The sequence below is a fragment of the Ptychodera flava genome, chromosome 1 (genome assembly GCF_041260155.1).
Source record: "Ptychodera flava strain L36383 chromosome 1, AS_Pfla_20210202, whole genome shotgun sequence".
Taxonomy (NCBI): Eukaryota; Metazoa; Hemichordata; class Enteropneusta; family Ptychoderidae; genus Ptychodera; species Ptychodera flava.
In genome coordinates this window covers 60,222,171-60,237,795 of record NC_091928.1, presented here as the reverse complement: position 1 = coordinate 60,237,795, position 15,625 = coordinate 60,222,171, and the positions used below count along the sequence as shown (strand labels likewise).

General features: G+C 38.8%; 1 long non-coding RNA gene across 1 annotated transcript in view; it reads right to left on the bottom strand.

The window, feature by feature from the left end:
• LOC139144771 (uncharacterized) overlaps nucleotides 1–10,631 on the bottom strand; it is an 83,205-nt gene extending 72,574 nt beyond the window's left edge. Inside the window, exons 1-2 of the long non-coding RNA XR_011554857.1 lie at nucleotides 10,364–10,631; nucleotides 9,920–10,203 (exon numbers count right to left, since the gene is read on the bottom strand). This is a non-coding gene — a long non-coding RNA (uncharacterized lncRNA). The remainder of the gene's footprint in view (nucleotides 1–9,919; nucleotides 10,204–10,363) is intronic.
• Nucleotides 10,632–15,625: the final 4,994 nt, after the last annotated feature.

Below are 15,625 nucleotides of genomic sequence, written 5' to 3'. Positions count from 1 at the left end.
AGATCATCGAAATGTCCTTTTTATGATTTTTTTCCTCTTTATTGATAATAGTTTCTGTTAGAACATGTTCAATTTGTTTTCGGGCTGCAGTTTTTAGGCATTTATCATGGTATCAGTTAGTTTGCGATTAATTGAATATATTTATACGAACTGAAATCTCCCTATCACAGAAATCATAACTGGTTATAATAATAATTGACAAAAATTCTACTGTTTTCGAATCTATTCCTATTGATCGTCACTGAGGATACGGATGTCACGATGCTTCGTAAACTTGATTTCTGACCAAAAACATCAACAACTGCAGTAGTTGTCTGAGCATATAACATACGCCTACACTCATCAATGCTACAATGCTTGTTTTACGACATACTATACCCATGCTTGAGCATGAGCAACTCAGATCTATCGCATACCAGTTGTTTGCCGCAGAACTTCATACACATTAAAGGCAGTATTTCTAAGCGCTCACAATTGATCTCAAACATTAAGACCGTCTTGACTGAAGGCAAATATCGCTCGTTTTTACACAAATTATTTATTAAAGTCCAACTTGAAATGTTGAAATTAGTCTGGAATATCTCTTGTGTTCAGTGATATGCCCATTTCTTAGAAGAAAAAGCTTTATGAATACCTTTTAAGGAATCGTTTGCTATCGTTGTGTTCGATGGCTCTTCTCAACAGATGATGTCATTGCTTCCCTTTAAGGAATTGTTTGCCATCAAATTGTTGGATTGGCTCTTCAAAAATAGCGATGCCTTTGTTTCCTATTAAGACATCTGTTTCTCTAGTAGGTTCGAATAGACGATGCCTTTGTTTCCTTATAGGGACTAGATAGAAATTATAGGGGAGAGGCGGTTTTTTATAAAAAACGTTGTGCAAAAGAAATGTTCGCGCAAAATCACGTACCATTCCCTGCATGTCAAAGTCTGTATGAATAATCTCTTATTTGACATATAATTTGACCTTTGAACTTTCAAAGAATATATTTCAACCTTACGATGAAAACGAATCGTTTGATAACAGAGGTAAGTTGTGACAGGTTTTCTGACTGCGACCCTTCCACACGCTGTAGAGTTTATGAAGCATTCTCACTCTCATACTCTCTACCACAAATCGCACATAAACTAACATATTATAGTTTTCTCATAGACGTACATGTAGCGTGGATCAAGGGTTTTGATGAAATTCAAAAATCAAATTTCTTGTACGCATATGTACCTGTAACCACCTTATTCTGATAAGTACATTTATATAAATGTCCAAACGTCTGTTAACGCACAGACATTGCCAGCTCTACATTGAAAAATGTTCGTAGTTTCTCATAGACTACCATGTGTAATGAATCAACATTTTGCTGGAATGCATTATCTAATTTCTTGAATGCACATTAAATTTTTACTTCCTCCTCCGAGCATAAATTGTCAAACAAATATAAATGTACAGCCATCGCTTGTTTTGTAGCAGAAAATTTTTAATGCTTTGCTCAATAGACTCCAAGGTATTCAAATTTGACATTTGTGGGTGAAGCACTTTACCACATCCTGTTTTTTACATGGTTTTGTATAGTTAGGCAAAAAATGGTGACCCTCCAAAGGCATGAGTGAAATTAATGAACCTTTAAAAATGCTTGCGCGAAATATAATGATCCACCATCTAAAAACACCGGCCCTATCCCCCTGTAATTTCTGCCAAGTCCCTTATGGTATCATTTTGTTTTATTGTGTTAGCACTTGCCCTATAAATACCTGTTTTCTTTTATCACGCAAATTGTGATAACTCATTTTAGTTGGTGTACCTCATTTATCACAAGTGTCACAAATGTTTCTCGATAAAAGGGGGTCCAACGTAGTAACTGTACAGTCGGTTAAATGTTCTCTTCCTTCCTGACTACTAAGCCATCTGCCGAATTCCTCTGATTTTAAGGTGCGTATAGTTAATAATTTGATTGAGACAAAGTATTCTTCCCTTAATACATCATGTCTTTCATCCTCGATGTGTACGATTCACAGCTGTAAACGCAAAACAGGTCTTCGCCATCGCTATTGTAAACTGAGTCTTTGAAACTCTTATCATAATTTTGAAATTATAAATCACATAACAGGGAATCGAAGAGAGCGAAGTACAGTTTCTGTTATTCTTTAAAGGATTTGGTTTTCGTCATCTGTGTGAATGTACTGTAAACGGTCGTTTTTAACAAGTACCTGGGCAGAAGACTTAAGCTTGTAGTACCATTGTTGACATTTATTCCTCAGAAAGCGGACCCATCAATGCTGATAAACTTCAGAGAAACGTCATATAAGGATATTTTCATGATTTATCTAAAATTAATTTTCAAGAAGTCTATCAGTAAAAAATGTCTTGCACAACAATTTGTTCAAGAATTTGTGAGTCACGAAACAAATCTCAATGATGAGAGTGAGTGTTTATTACAATTCGCCGGTGCTAACTCGCCAAATTTCGGGTTAGTTAATATGCTAAGCCGGTCGGAAGGTGTGAATCACGTACACATCGATAATACCTAAATCAAACGACTCGAATGTAGCATTTGCATGCAAGGCAGTGTATGGAAACGGCGACTTTTTCTCCTGTGAAGTTTGGTGGAGGGACTATGATTGAATATTGTTTTCGTCACAGTCTCTCCACGAGGGAATATGGTTTCGTGGTATTTTGGAATTCTGACATCACTTGGTAATTGCGACATCGGTACAACAAAACTAAAAAGACGCTTCGTTGTACCAACACCTGGCACAAAAGCTGAAAATGGTCGAACGACTTAAGCACGGTCACTCCAAAAAGAGCGAGTGGAATGAGCGTGGTGTACAAGACATCGCTCAACTTCGATAGCTTGTAGTATTGACTGCTACTAAAATTCATATTTTAAAAGTATATCTCCTATACTTTCCTTCGGCCCGTACTTAAGACATAGCGGCAGCTGTACACCTTACCTCACCTTCCTCACAAGAAAAACAGAGACATTGGCTATGTATTTGACTCGAGTGCATTACATCCTGATGTAGCCTCGCCAGTCACAATCGTTTTATCAAACGTAAATCAGACAAGGACTTCCGTCAGAAGAAATCGTATTGACAATTTGTACCATTCTTGAGGTTGCTAATTCCGCAAACAACACAGGCGATAATTTTGATCGTCTCTGTCCTCAAACACTCCAAGCAGAATATTTACATCAAGCAGTGGAGAACGAAATCAATGTTTTAAATACCCCTAAAGCTGAACATAGCTTACAAACTGCAATTTACCGGTGGTACACGTTATTTTTGAAAAGTCTCCTATAAAACTAAAAGCACAGTTAGAGTGACAGTCAATGAAGGAAGACAATTTTCGCGGAAACAAGGATATCTCTTACTGCGATTTGTCGTTGAAAGGCAACCAACGCCAATATCGTAATCCCCATCCTATGTTACTGCAGACATGCCTTCAAAATGACTCAGCTGAAACAGTTTTGTGATCATCGCTGAATTTTTTAAGGGATATATGTCACTTTAAAATCATATCATTTAATGGCCAAAACAGTGACCATGAAGTTTGAATTTCCATTTCCACATTAATGTTGGTATTTTAGTCCTGTTGGTGTAGCGTAGCCTCCGTCGATTTTAAATTTCACTGAACGAACGCGGCGAACAATGATTGCTTCCTTTCTCCCTGTTTCTCTTCGTCTCTTTGTCCCTCAACATGTATCTTCTCTGTCTGTATCTTCATACACAGTCACTGTCACCATACGTCCATGCTGTAACACAGAGAATCTATCTATCCACCCACATGATCTATCTATCTAGCTCTTTGTCTTTTTTTTTAGTTATGCTAATGGCAAATATAGCTTGTTCCTTTGTGAAAAAACACTCGGAATGACAATCACTGGAAGAAACTGGAATGCGAAATGAATTGCCCGGTCAACTTCCGGTTCATCTAGTCTCGAGACAAAGACGATCTCGCTTGTGTGAAACACTGCCGTTCTGAAGATACACAACGTTTTATTCAGATCAGAAGGCATTCATGACCCACCGGGTTTAATCTCCGCTCCTGCTAAACAAAAGCATCTCGTTGGCGTGTACACATGGTAAAAATAATCGATCTTTATTTCTAAGTTTCTCGAAAGAAGTTCAGCATTGTAATAAAGTGAAACTTTGATCATGACACACTGCAATAATATCAATAGATTGTTCGGAAAACTGGTAATGATTGGATCAGGTGATCATAGCCTCGTACTTTCAGAAAATTATCTGATAACATCCACTTTCTCGTTATCCCATGGAAATTTGAAAAAATGATTAAATCTGCCTAGTAGTCGTTTTCGGGGCTAGGATATGGTGAACAGTAGGATATTCGTTGCTTCATTGCTTGTCAACACTCCACGCGTGTTGCAAATAATCTGCCATGGCGAAACCGACACTGAAGTCAAAACGTTGAAAAAACAGTGCCCATTGACCACTGACCACTGATACCAGCATACAAGTTTTTTCTTTTGATAAATATTACACATAACTAGGTTTGAAAAAGCTGCATGAAGTAACATCATTACAGAACATGGTATTTTGTACAAAGTTTGAGATCACCCCATGTACATAATCTTTACTGTGTGGTTCACAAGAGTCTTCAAAAGCACTCAGCGACTCATAAAAAGTCAACTTTACAGTCTGTCTTGAAAGCTCCATCGAAATTCGAGACAAGATGACAAAATTGTACAAAGCTTCATGAAGTTGAAACTATGGTAAATATCGTTCAGATAATAAATCACCACAGACGGCACTTCAGCATGTAATCGCCCATCTCATTCTCAGTACAATTGCCCAAAACATCCTTGAAGGCCACAATCAAAAAGCTTGACATAACCTGCACAACTAGTTGCTTAATTTTTTGTGGCGGAAGTCAGTAAAATATATTGACAAAATACTTTTTAGAACACTTGTACTGTAAAAAACCAGCCGGCAATCAGAACGGTGTTCAAGGTACTACACGATGAACTGAGCCACACATGTAAAATCACTACCAAAGTTCCCTCTGACCAGCTAAATCACTGAAACATAAAGCAGACAGAAGATTACATTATGGTTCATCCATGTATCAGATCACCATTGTTGGCTGTAAAACTTGTTACCCGCTGTGTTAGATTTCATTTTGCCGCTCCAGATCGGAAGACAGATTTTGGCTTAGGAAGTTCCCTTGGTATATTGCAATATCCCTAGCTAAATTGGTAGGTAATTACCAATTTGCCCCACCGAAGAATAATGGCCTCAACTGTAAAAGCATAGGCAATGCAGGATCAAAACGTCAGAAAATAAAATCTTTCGGGGATGTTACTTCACTACATTACAAAGTTATTGATGCTGTGCTCGGACATAGACCCTCGAGGGTCTATGGCTCGGAGAGGTGTTTTAATCCTTCACAGCAGAACAAGGTCGATCGACACCCTTTAGCAACAGTAAAATTACGCACATGCACACGTCACTGATAATGAAAACCTAGTTTTACGGCTGGGAAGAGTGTGCTTATACGATAAGTGCAGGTATAATGTCATTTCAAAACAATGGAAAAAGTCCATGTTAATTTGCCGTGTAAATTTTCTCCTGTAGTATGTTTGATGCGGACCATCGCTGGTGCAGTAAGTCAAAAATAAGTCGTAGTCTTACACCATGGAGCTAGAACGGGTCTGCTTCATGCTTACACCGATACGTTGTACCGCTGTATAAGCCACTAATGATCTTTACAAGTCTAGGTACACGTGGTCATGTGCCAATGTACTCTTGCATTGCACGGCCAAAATCGGTATCGATTTATCACTGTGACAATCCCTCCTCCAAGCTAGTGACGTCCTTTTCTAGCTCCATTGGTCAACCCATGGAGGTAAGGGTCAGCAATAGTCCGTATCGTGTTTAGCGATTGACAACATTGAGGGTGAGTATATCATGGTCCGCATTGCCATAATGCTGGCCAGAAAATTCATCGTCAATAATCCCCTCATTACCTAATACTGTGAGCAAACTAACTTCATTTACACTTCGCCGCGAAATGCATACAGGTGGCGCTTTTCGCATCTGATTAACAGGCGTTAATAGGTGTACATGTTAGCATCGGCGCAGTTGTAATGTAGTCACTTCAAATTAATCTTCAACATACCGTATGCTACCTCCAAGATTCTAATGGTGAAATTAAATGAAAGAAGTAGCAATGGTCAAGGAACCGTTTTGTCAAGGACTTTAAGGCGATACCGAAGGATTCAAATTGCTAAGCAACAGTTGCTAAGGGCAATTTCAAAATCAATCAAAATGTAAAGTTTTCATGATCTTTTGCACATAATAAAGATAAGATTTACATAAAGTACAAATCAAAAAGAGGCAGGTTTGTCGAGCGGTTGGTCAGTGACGTCACGTATATACAAATTTTCACCGCTCTATTTTAAAATGTATTAGCTCCTACAATTTTGCACCAAATTTTCCAAAATTTCAATATCCAACACATTAGATACCAGTTTAGACCCCCTAGCATGGATTAAGTTATCTGTTCAAGTACAAACGATTTTTGAACAGGAAAATATCTACTGTGTCATTTTGTGAAATTTGATGGTTTTACAGCAATATCTCATAAACGGCCCGGGATTTTTTAGAAACATATGCTTATCTATATTCTCATATATGACATCAATAATCCTACCTAAAATCAGCTAAATTGGTTTACAAATGAGAGAGTTAAAATATTTTGAGTATTTTCAAAATACCAGGAGTCGAAAATCCATAGAAAACAACGGAACGGTAAGATTTTGCACGTGCAAAAGTACGCGTTTGGAACGTTGCCAGCGATAGCAATCAACGCGTGCTTTGAATCCTTAAATTCTTTTTTGTGTATCTTTATGGCTAGTCAATTTTTTGCAGTACCTTGGCAGTCATAAAAGCGCCTGATTTTTGGACTGCTTAAAAAGCTAACTTTGAAATATTAGAAAGTTATTTAGCTAACAGAGTTCACCAGTGCCTGCAAATATCATATTATTGATAAGAAATGTAGCCGGGATAGTCTGTTGATGCACAGAGTAACATAGACAGAGTCGCAACACTTGCATGCCTTTTGTTCCATGGTCGTCTCGGTAGACTATTGGCTTTTCATATTAAAATGAGCTCCAAAGGTGTTAAACTTTTTGGAGGCTTTGTTTGTGGTTGATAATTACACGAGATTATGCGAAAAATACGACGAGATGGCATCGTACTGCCAGTCGCGTAGCAACCATAGTTACTTTGTGAGCTCTCAGGCCAGAAACACTGCTACACGCCAATCAAAACATAACACGCTAGCAGTTTCATAAACATGTCCTTCCTTGACGCACGTGTAAAAGAGGATATGACTGACCGTAAACCATTGGGTAAAACCAGACAGTATCGATAAAAGACTTTCAAATTTGGTTGAAACACACTCATTATATATTCATAAAAATATGAGAGGAATTTTAAAACTGTAAAACTCATTTTCCTGAAGCTCAAAACACTCCCGTTTTCGCCAGCACGTCAATTCTGCTCAGCACCACACGACAACAACAACACAAACTTTGCCGACATACTTTCGCTTAACAATTGGCGAAAATCCGAAAATTAACGAAGGATTCATGGTCGGCACTCTTCGGAAAAGAGAGGCGAGAGCAACCTGAGGCGAGGCGAACATGGATTGGTTACGTAACCGCTTCACGCCTTAAACAATACCCGTTGCCACTCTATTTATGTTTCTCTATGGTTGATGTTAAAACTCAAGGGCCGCCTGTGAAAGCCCGCTTAGCCCGTTTACGATTCAAAATGCCCTTTGAAAGACGAGACTCGAACAGAGTAATGTCACTACATCGACGTTTACCATGATCTTTCTATAAACACTTAGACCATACAAATGTTTGCAAAATAGTACTTTGTTTTTTTCGGGAGATTTGCAGCAGAAGAAGGGGAGGGACGACTGGAAAGGAATCTTTCTTTAGGCGATTCAAACACCAGCGAAAAAATCTCATAGTAAGCCTCTCAACATTGCCAACCCAACACATTTTGTTCCATTTCTGCCATGTTGTGCTATGCATGTTATTTTTGTTTAGATGGATAAATTAATTAGTAAACTTATTGTAGCTCTTGAAGACTCCAAGACTTTCTTTAATTTGTAAATTTTGGACCAATAAACTTGTTACACGAGCCCTTTCTCAAGCGCTTATGTTAGCTCAGATTTTTTAAATAAAATGTTGAGTAATTAAGGATGGCAAGAAGGTAAAGGTTTTGGTATTCTACCAGTTACAACTTCAGTGCGAATAATTTCAAAAACATTGTATCATTGATGGATGCAGTGTTGGACACTGCAATGTGACTGCATTTGGCGTTCATCTTGAAAGAAAACGTGCTACTTTTCCCCGGGCTTTACCTTCTTTATATAAAGTCAAAATACCGACGTGTTTGCGTAACTTTAATCAATAAATGCATATCGTTCTGTTGATAGAACGTTTGTGATCGATAATGAATAAGGTCATTTAATACAGAGATTTATGTATTTCGATCCTGTGTATTTAAGGTACAGGTCACATGGTATCACTCAATCTATTGAAGTCCTTGTACACAATGTCTGTCTAAATCTCGAATGTTGTTTAGCTTTATAGGTTCTGATTCTCCCTTACAATGTCCCTGCAATAGGTCAAGGGCTGATAAATTTACTTAAGCACATGTTACTGTGTATTTTATCCGTGATGAACACCGGTAATGCACAGAAGTAAAGCCGGTGAGGTTATTTCTCCGTCTCAATTTTAAAATTAGTATTTCAAGATAAAATTGAGCCTCTTTGGTATTGCCTGACTGAAACGTTTGTAACAGACACTGTAGGTACATGGATTGACCAATTTCGTTCTGTACATATATTTAGATATAACATATATTTAGATATGTGGCTTGAGTTATGCAGGTAGTCAATGAGTACAATCAAAGTAAGTATGAGGTTGATGCTTGAGCATTCAAGTCTTAACACTTAACATTTATGTCACTGTCTTGAATAATGAAACGAGTATACACATACAGAAGTGTGCTTGAATATTGAAGCAATTACAGTCCAATCTATGAGAGATACGACTACACGCACAGAGATCTGCGATTGAACATTCAAGCAAGTGAACATAGTCTATGAGGTCTATGGCTTAAAATTTCGAGCTAGTACATGCTAAGTGCATGTAAAGAAGTGCCTTGGACATTCATGCAATTCTAGTCCACTGTATCAGGTCAGACGCGTGAATATGCAAGCGAGTGCACTCATGGATGTCTGTGATTGACCATTCAAACAATTTCTGTCAGCTATTTAAGTCAGAGGCTTGAACATTCAAGCGAGTACATGCATTCAGACTGTCTACATTAGTGTACATATGAGTTTAATGTCTGATTACAATTATAGTTCATTGGAAATTGTGTTTAGATTGAAAGATCAGCTGTTTACCCACCGTTAAAGAAAAATATGGCCACAATAACACAATAAAAATACATGACAGAAGTTTTCAAAAAGCTGTCAATTTAAAAACGCCCAGAGGATTTAGGTATTATTTTGCAAACAGACAAATATGAATGAAATCTAATCTCATGAATACTATTTTTGAAGTGGGTAAGTATCCTTAGTCGAAGTCGAAACAATCCCTTTAATTGTATCTTCTCAAATGGCGATTGAATGAAACTTATTATACATCAATGAATGTGAACTTCATCATGTGGCCGAGACTATCGGAGCTTTGCAAAGGCCTAGCTGCTGTCAAGGTTTACCTGGTTATTTTGGTAGGACGGCAAATGCCCGGGCAAAACCTCGAACAACAGTACTGCAATTATGTAGAGGTTAGCTAGCAATGATAGTAGATACACTTTGCATCTCACATTTGGTTTTGTTGAATACATGTAAATCTGCCGAGATATGTACTTACACACTGTACGTTGAACTGTCCCTTTGTAGTAGTGTAATGCCTTCGCCATCCCTTCCTCGTAATTTTAGTTGTTTAATATTGACCAATAGTAATCAAGTTGGCAGATGGTAGCCCGCAAGACAACGAATGTGGTTCTTTGCTGATTCCCCTTAGAATTGCAAGCAGACGTGGCTTCCTGTTGTTTACTTTAACTTTGTACTTTCAGCCTTGAAACAACCGATTATATTGCCATAAGCGCTGTCTCCTTTCATATGTCAGCTTCAGTAACTGAAAGCATTACGATCCTAGATTGGTAGAGACAGTACGAACATTAGTGACAATATCACGCGAAAAGGCAGTGAAAGGTACTTGGATAGCAGAATTGAATAACATTCCAAGCTCATGAAAAAAAACAACAGTTATTAGTGAGACAACTCATTAGAAGTTATATTCAATATTACCTACCGTCAGGCTTTGGCCCTACACTATCTTATGTGCATTGTATGTGTAGTACCGTTAAACGCTGCGATATCTGATCTCTGCACGGTACTCAAGATGATGATACTAACGCATTGTAAACACTTTCTGCAGTTTTCATACGAAGGTAACATGTGTAACCATCATGACGATGTCCTGCGACAATTTTAGGTGAAAAGTTGTAATATTCAGAGTCACTAAGCGACGGCAAAAGTCTCAGCCACTGTCCCTGCAGTGACTCGACAGGTCGTAAACTGTCCTAACCGCTCAAATCTGGCCTATGACGTTTGCCAATATGACAAATTACAGAGAGCCCTTCGAAGGTCTAAGATGTTATTTGTCGTGATACTGTAAAATTTCAGTACAATGTCCTGACGATGGCAAAGATACTGTAAGGAGAGTAGTCAGTATTTACGGCCTGGGGGTGTTGAGGAATTTGGTCGGAAACTCCAAAATTTCGAGTAACCTCTTGCCAACTACGATGAATTTGACGGCAGGGTAGCGCATCGTAGCGCCCCAAAGGGCAAGGAACGAGTCTAACCTAGATTTTGCTTGCTACGCGCGTGGCTACCCGCCAAGGTTCCATTCGTACACTAAGCCACCGCGAGATTAGGAAAACGTCTGCTCGCTTAGATCTTAGTTGCACGTGACAAAGTGAAACCGCGACCGTGGCTTATATTTCTCAATTCTAGCGATATCCTGTGTATACTGAGTGCGTGCGCGTGCCTGTTCAGTACACTCAGTGTGACAGTTTTCGGACAGGGTAGTGAATTTCGCTCAAGCCGTTTCATAAATGACGAGCAGTACGAAATCTTATTACCACACCCTTCGAGAGTTTTTGTTTATCCTCAAACTGTTAACACGACGGAAGTGGTATTTAGGGGCTCAGGGTTGCAAAATTGTTTACCCCCAAGTTGAGGGCGTAGTAATCGGACTGCTATCGCAGTAATAAGACGTCGTACTTTGAATATGATTGTAGGGCCTAAATATTGATACTTAAAAACTTCAAACTTTCGATTTTTAATTTTGATGTGTTTAGAAAACTGTATGTAAATATTTCGTGATAAATTAGTGACGTTTAATCCATAGACGTCACAACCCTACTTCGACGTGTATGCCGCTTACATATCGGACAAGGGCTGTCTCTGTGTGTTGCGTTTGACCACAGACAAACATAGACTGTCTATATTTGTCTGTGGTTTGACACTTTGTATCGTACGGTGTTGCTGACTTCGCCAAGTTTGTAGCGCCCGAAATAGCTTCTACCGAAAAAACTATCAAAATCGGGACAGCAACATCACCTGACTTAATATGATGCCACATTACGCTTATCAACAGAGCGAAGTGCGTACATCGGACAGCAAGTCATTAATACCCAGAAACTGAGGTTGTCCGAAAATGTTTGACTGAATGTATGTATTACAATAAATTGACATCACGCTTTTGCCCTTCTTACACCTCGATTTCGGCCTGGATCTCTGTTAGTCACGTCCTGGAGCGCACTTTGCTTTGCGCGATTTAGAATTCTACAGGTAAACAAACGACGTCATTAGACAGGTTTGGCTACAAGTTTTAGGTGAACGTGAACGCGTAGAATCAACGTTGGCGTTGGCGTACACGTTTGCGTGCAAAAATCCGTTTGGCTACACGTCACGCCACCCGTTCTTTTGGCACGCGCAAGAAATGATACGGCTCGGTTTGGGTCCGCGTAGCCTGTTTCCGCACCACAGGGATAGCTCAATGGTTGACAGGTATGCCTCGAATCGACGAAGAAATTGAACATAAAAAATAACGAAAATACATGAATATCTTTTAGGATGTCACAATCATATATCCAACTAACAATATGCATGAATGATTCACAGTTTATATCATGTTTGATACCTGTAAGAGAGGGAACTTTTATTGATCGACAAGAAGGGGAATGAGAAATAATATCGTCAAATAGTTAGGTTCAAGATTGACTACATCAGTAGAACAATGTAAGATATTGTGGTAATATCCAGCCGTGTTTTTGTTAAGGGTGGTACCTAGGTAAATGTTACCGGAGTTCCCCAGTCATTTACCAGGATTACCCTTCGTATATCAGTGCAGTCATTATAGTGGACAACAGAAATTTACCAGGGTTCCCAATGTTCTCCAACCTTAGCAAAAACACTGTCCAGTGTTTATTAACAAAACACACAACATGTACAGTGTGCAGCTAGAATGCCACGAGTCATTCTCTTTAATATGTTGGGTTAGCTGAGGAACAATAGATTGGATTCGTAAACTTAATGGCGATAAGAAAAGCAACAAGAGAGACAATCCTGTTTAAGATAATGGTGGGGAGAAATACGCAGAGAGTTGGGAATGAGCGTTTAGCCTAATATAAAGTAAGAGGCAGGTGCAAGTGATTGCATGCGATGTCATGTGAGCAATTTGTCTTTACAAACAATTTGTTTTCTACTTTTAGTGCATCAACAACGTGCCCAAATCTTTGTGACCCTCCCCCTCAGAGGAGCTCAAAAATGGTGACCCCCCCAAATCCCAGCTTTTCCCCTGCTAGTTTACGTCCAGTCCCTTAGTATCGCGGCTATACTATTATTCAATTTGATCATGACAAGGTTTCACAAGGATATCTGACTGAGAAGAATTTGAAAGTACAGGGGGTGGGGGTGGGAGAACATGTGAGAGGCTCAGGGGAAAGTTTCAGAGGGGATGTCCCCTATCTTGCATGGAAAATTTTGAGAACTTAATGTGTTCATTGGTGCAGCAGCAGTCTGGTGCAATCTGAGGGTGCTTTCAATTTTTTACTAAGAAAAACTGATAGAACACCTAAGGAAGAGCACGAGAGGCATCGAACGGGGTTCCCCTCTCGCATTAAAAAGTTTGAGAAATTGATATGTCGTATGGTGCAATCTGAGAGGTGTTCCCATTCATTTTGCACTCATTAAAATTGTTTCAAAATGGCATTGAACACTGATATTGTTATTACATTTTTACATGATCAATGTTTGAGGCCCAATACTCAACAACCAAACAATGACAGTACATTTTGTAAAAAGCAGTTCATAGTTTGCCAGAGATATGAAGACCAAAGAATACGCAAGCATGGGAAATCTTTGACTTTCTTGTGTCATTTTTTCCAACTGCATGCTTCTAATGAAAAACCTGGATGCTGTATGGTTAAATGTCAAAATGATTATTGAACTAGAAGAAGTCACTCAAAATACATATTTCTGTGATAATGAAGGATTAATTCACAACATTCAGTTTTGTCCTAGATACTGTGTGCAAGGGTGCAGTCTGGTGCAATCTGAAAGGTGCTTTCCAATTTGTTGACAAGTAAAACTGTTAGAACATCAAAGGAAAGAGTCCGTAATAACCTATTATTATTATTATTATTATTATTATTATTATTATTATTATTATTACAAGTATAGGGCTATAAGTATTATAGAAATCTAATAACAGTTCATTGAAGCTGTGGGAATTCTGAAAAAGAGGTGTTCGAATGCAGGCCCATCGTGGCAGTCGTGGGCGCGCACAAAACAAGGCACAGCGACTGTGGAGAGTCTATGCCAGTGTATTTGCTGCAAGTATACCTTCACGCATGCGCACTCGTTTGCCAGTGTAGTTTGCCAATATGAGCATGCGCAATTATGTTTACCTGCGCGTGAATGTGTAGTCTGTACACTACGTCTCGTGCTATAATCTTGTCGTTGAGCTTTGCATGTTGACAGAAACTGGAATTACTGCAGAGAATACTTTTCAGGACATCACAAGTGAGTCCCTAAGGTAACAAGTAGGACGTTTAGGAAATCCTTTCAGAAAGTTCACGCCGCCTGTGGCCATTTTGTGGAGTATAAGCTTATATGTACCTGGAGCGACGGTATACAATATTTCTACTGTACATATTGCCAGATAATATGCGATGGAATTTTGCGTTTCACGTCGTTCAATCATTCAGATGGAAATGCTGGCCTTCTCCAAACTTTGAAAAATCAGGGTGACAGACTTTGGAATGCTAACTCTTGTATAACAATGACGTAATTTAATAAGAAGACATTTGTATTCGAGCTCGGCAACATTTTTTGATTTGAGAACTCTCATCATGGCGGATTCACTGAAACAGTGGGTATTCAACAACTTTTTCCTATGTCCATGTAGCACTTGTTGCAAAAATAAGCGAGTCCACAGGCCTTTGGAGAATCAATAATGCGTTTTTCACCCAGCTTAAAGGTTGAAAGATGCGTCTGTCACTTTAGGACGAGCTAGATAAATGCAGTCAAACCCAGCTGGGCATAGAAATTTGCCATAGTATGACTCTACTCTGGAGACGACCGGCTGTGCGGTGGAACTTTGCAACAAAGTTTCCATAAATGCAGTCAAACCCAGCTGGGCACATAATGTGACTTTGTTCTGGAAATTACGAAGACGACCGGCCGTGCGGTGGAACTTTGCAACAAAGTTTCAATATCTGAACTGACGTACTTGAATGACAGGCACAGGAAATGATGGCCAATAAAAACCCATTGTCGTTGCATTTTGATAATAATGTATCAATCACAATGACACGGAAATTATGCCTCCTCCCAACAGAATGGCCATGGTCTATTTTTAGCCCTGCTACAGTATGTCTCAGTGCTGAAAAGGCCATGTTGTTGTCAGGTTGTCATGGCGACTTTTAAAATTTGCATACAACTCTGAGAGTGAAACGGGTTGTTAATAGGTCACAAAACTTTTGAGTCCCACTGTCGTCCATTATACCTGTTTCCTTGGGTATTAAAGGTGTGCAAGTATACACATCAAAAGACTAGAAAATTCACTTCATGGGCAGAATCTCGTAAAATAGCCTTTTCTTGTCTGGTTAACGAAAAAATATACCCCTGATCTAAAATATGCATGGTCTTAAATAAAAAAAACTGTGGTTACCTAAATGGTTACCATGGCAACATGAAACAAAACTGAACATGGAGTTCATGCTGTGATAAATACACTTAGGAGAGCATTTGCATAGTAACAGGGATTACTTTTAATGGCGTTTGGAAAAAACTTTGAAATTTTAAAACGCAAATAGGTTACTATGGAAACACAGGGCAGTAAAAATGGATATCATGTTTTGTCTTTCTAACCCAAAATAAACCTTTTGTATAATATTCTGTGGATTACTGGATTTTTACACTGGGTATTTGGTCTTTCTAACCCAAAATATCCCTTTGATATAACATATTCTGTTGATAACTGGATTATAGGTGGAATCTTTGA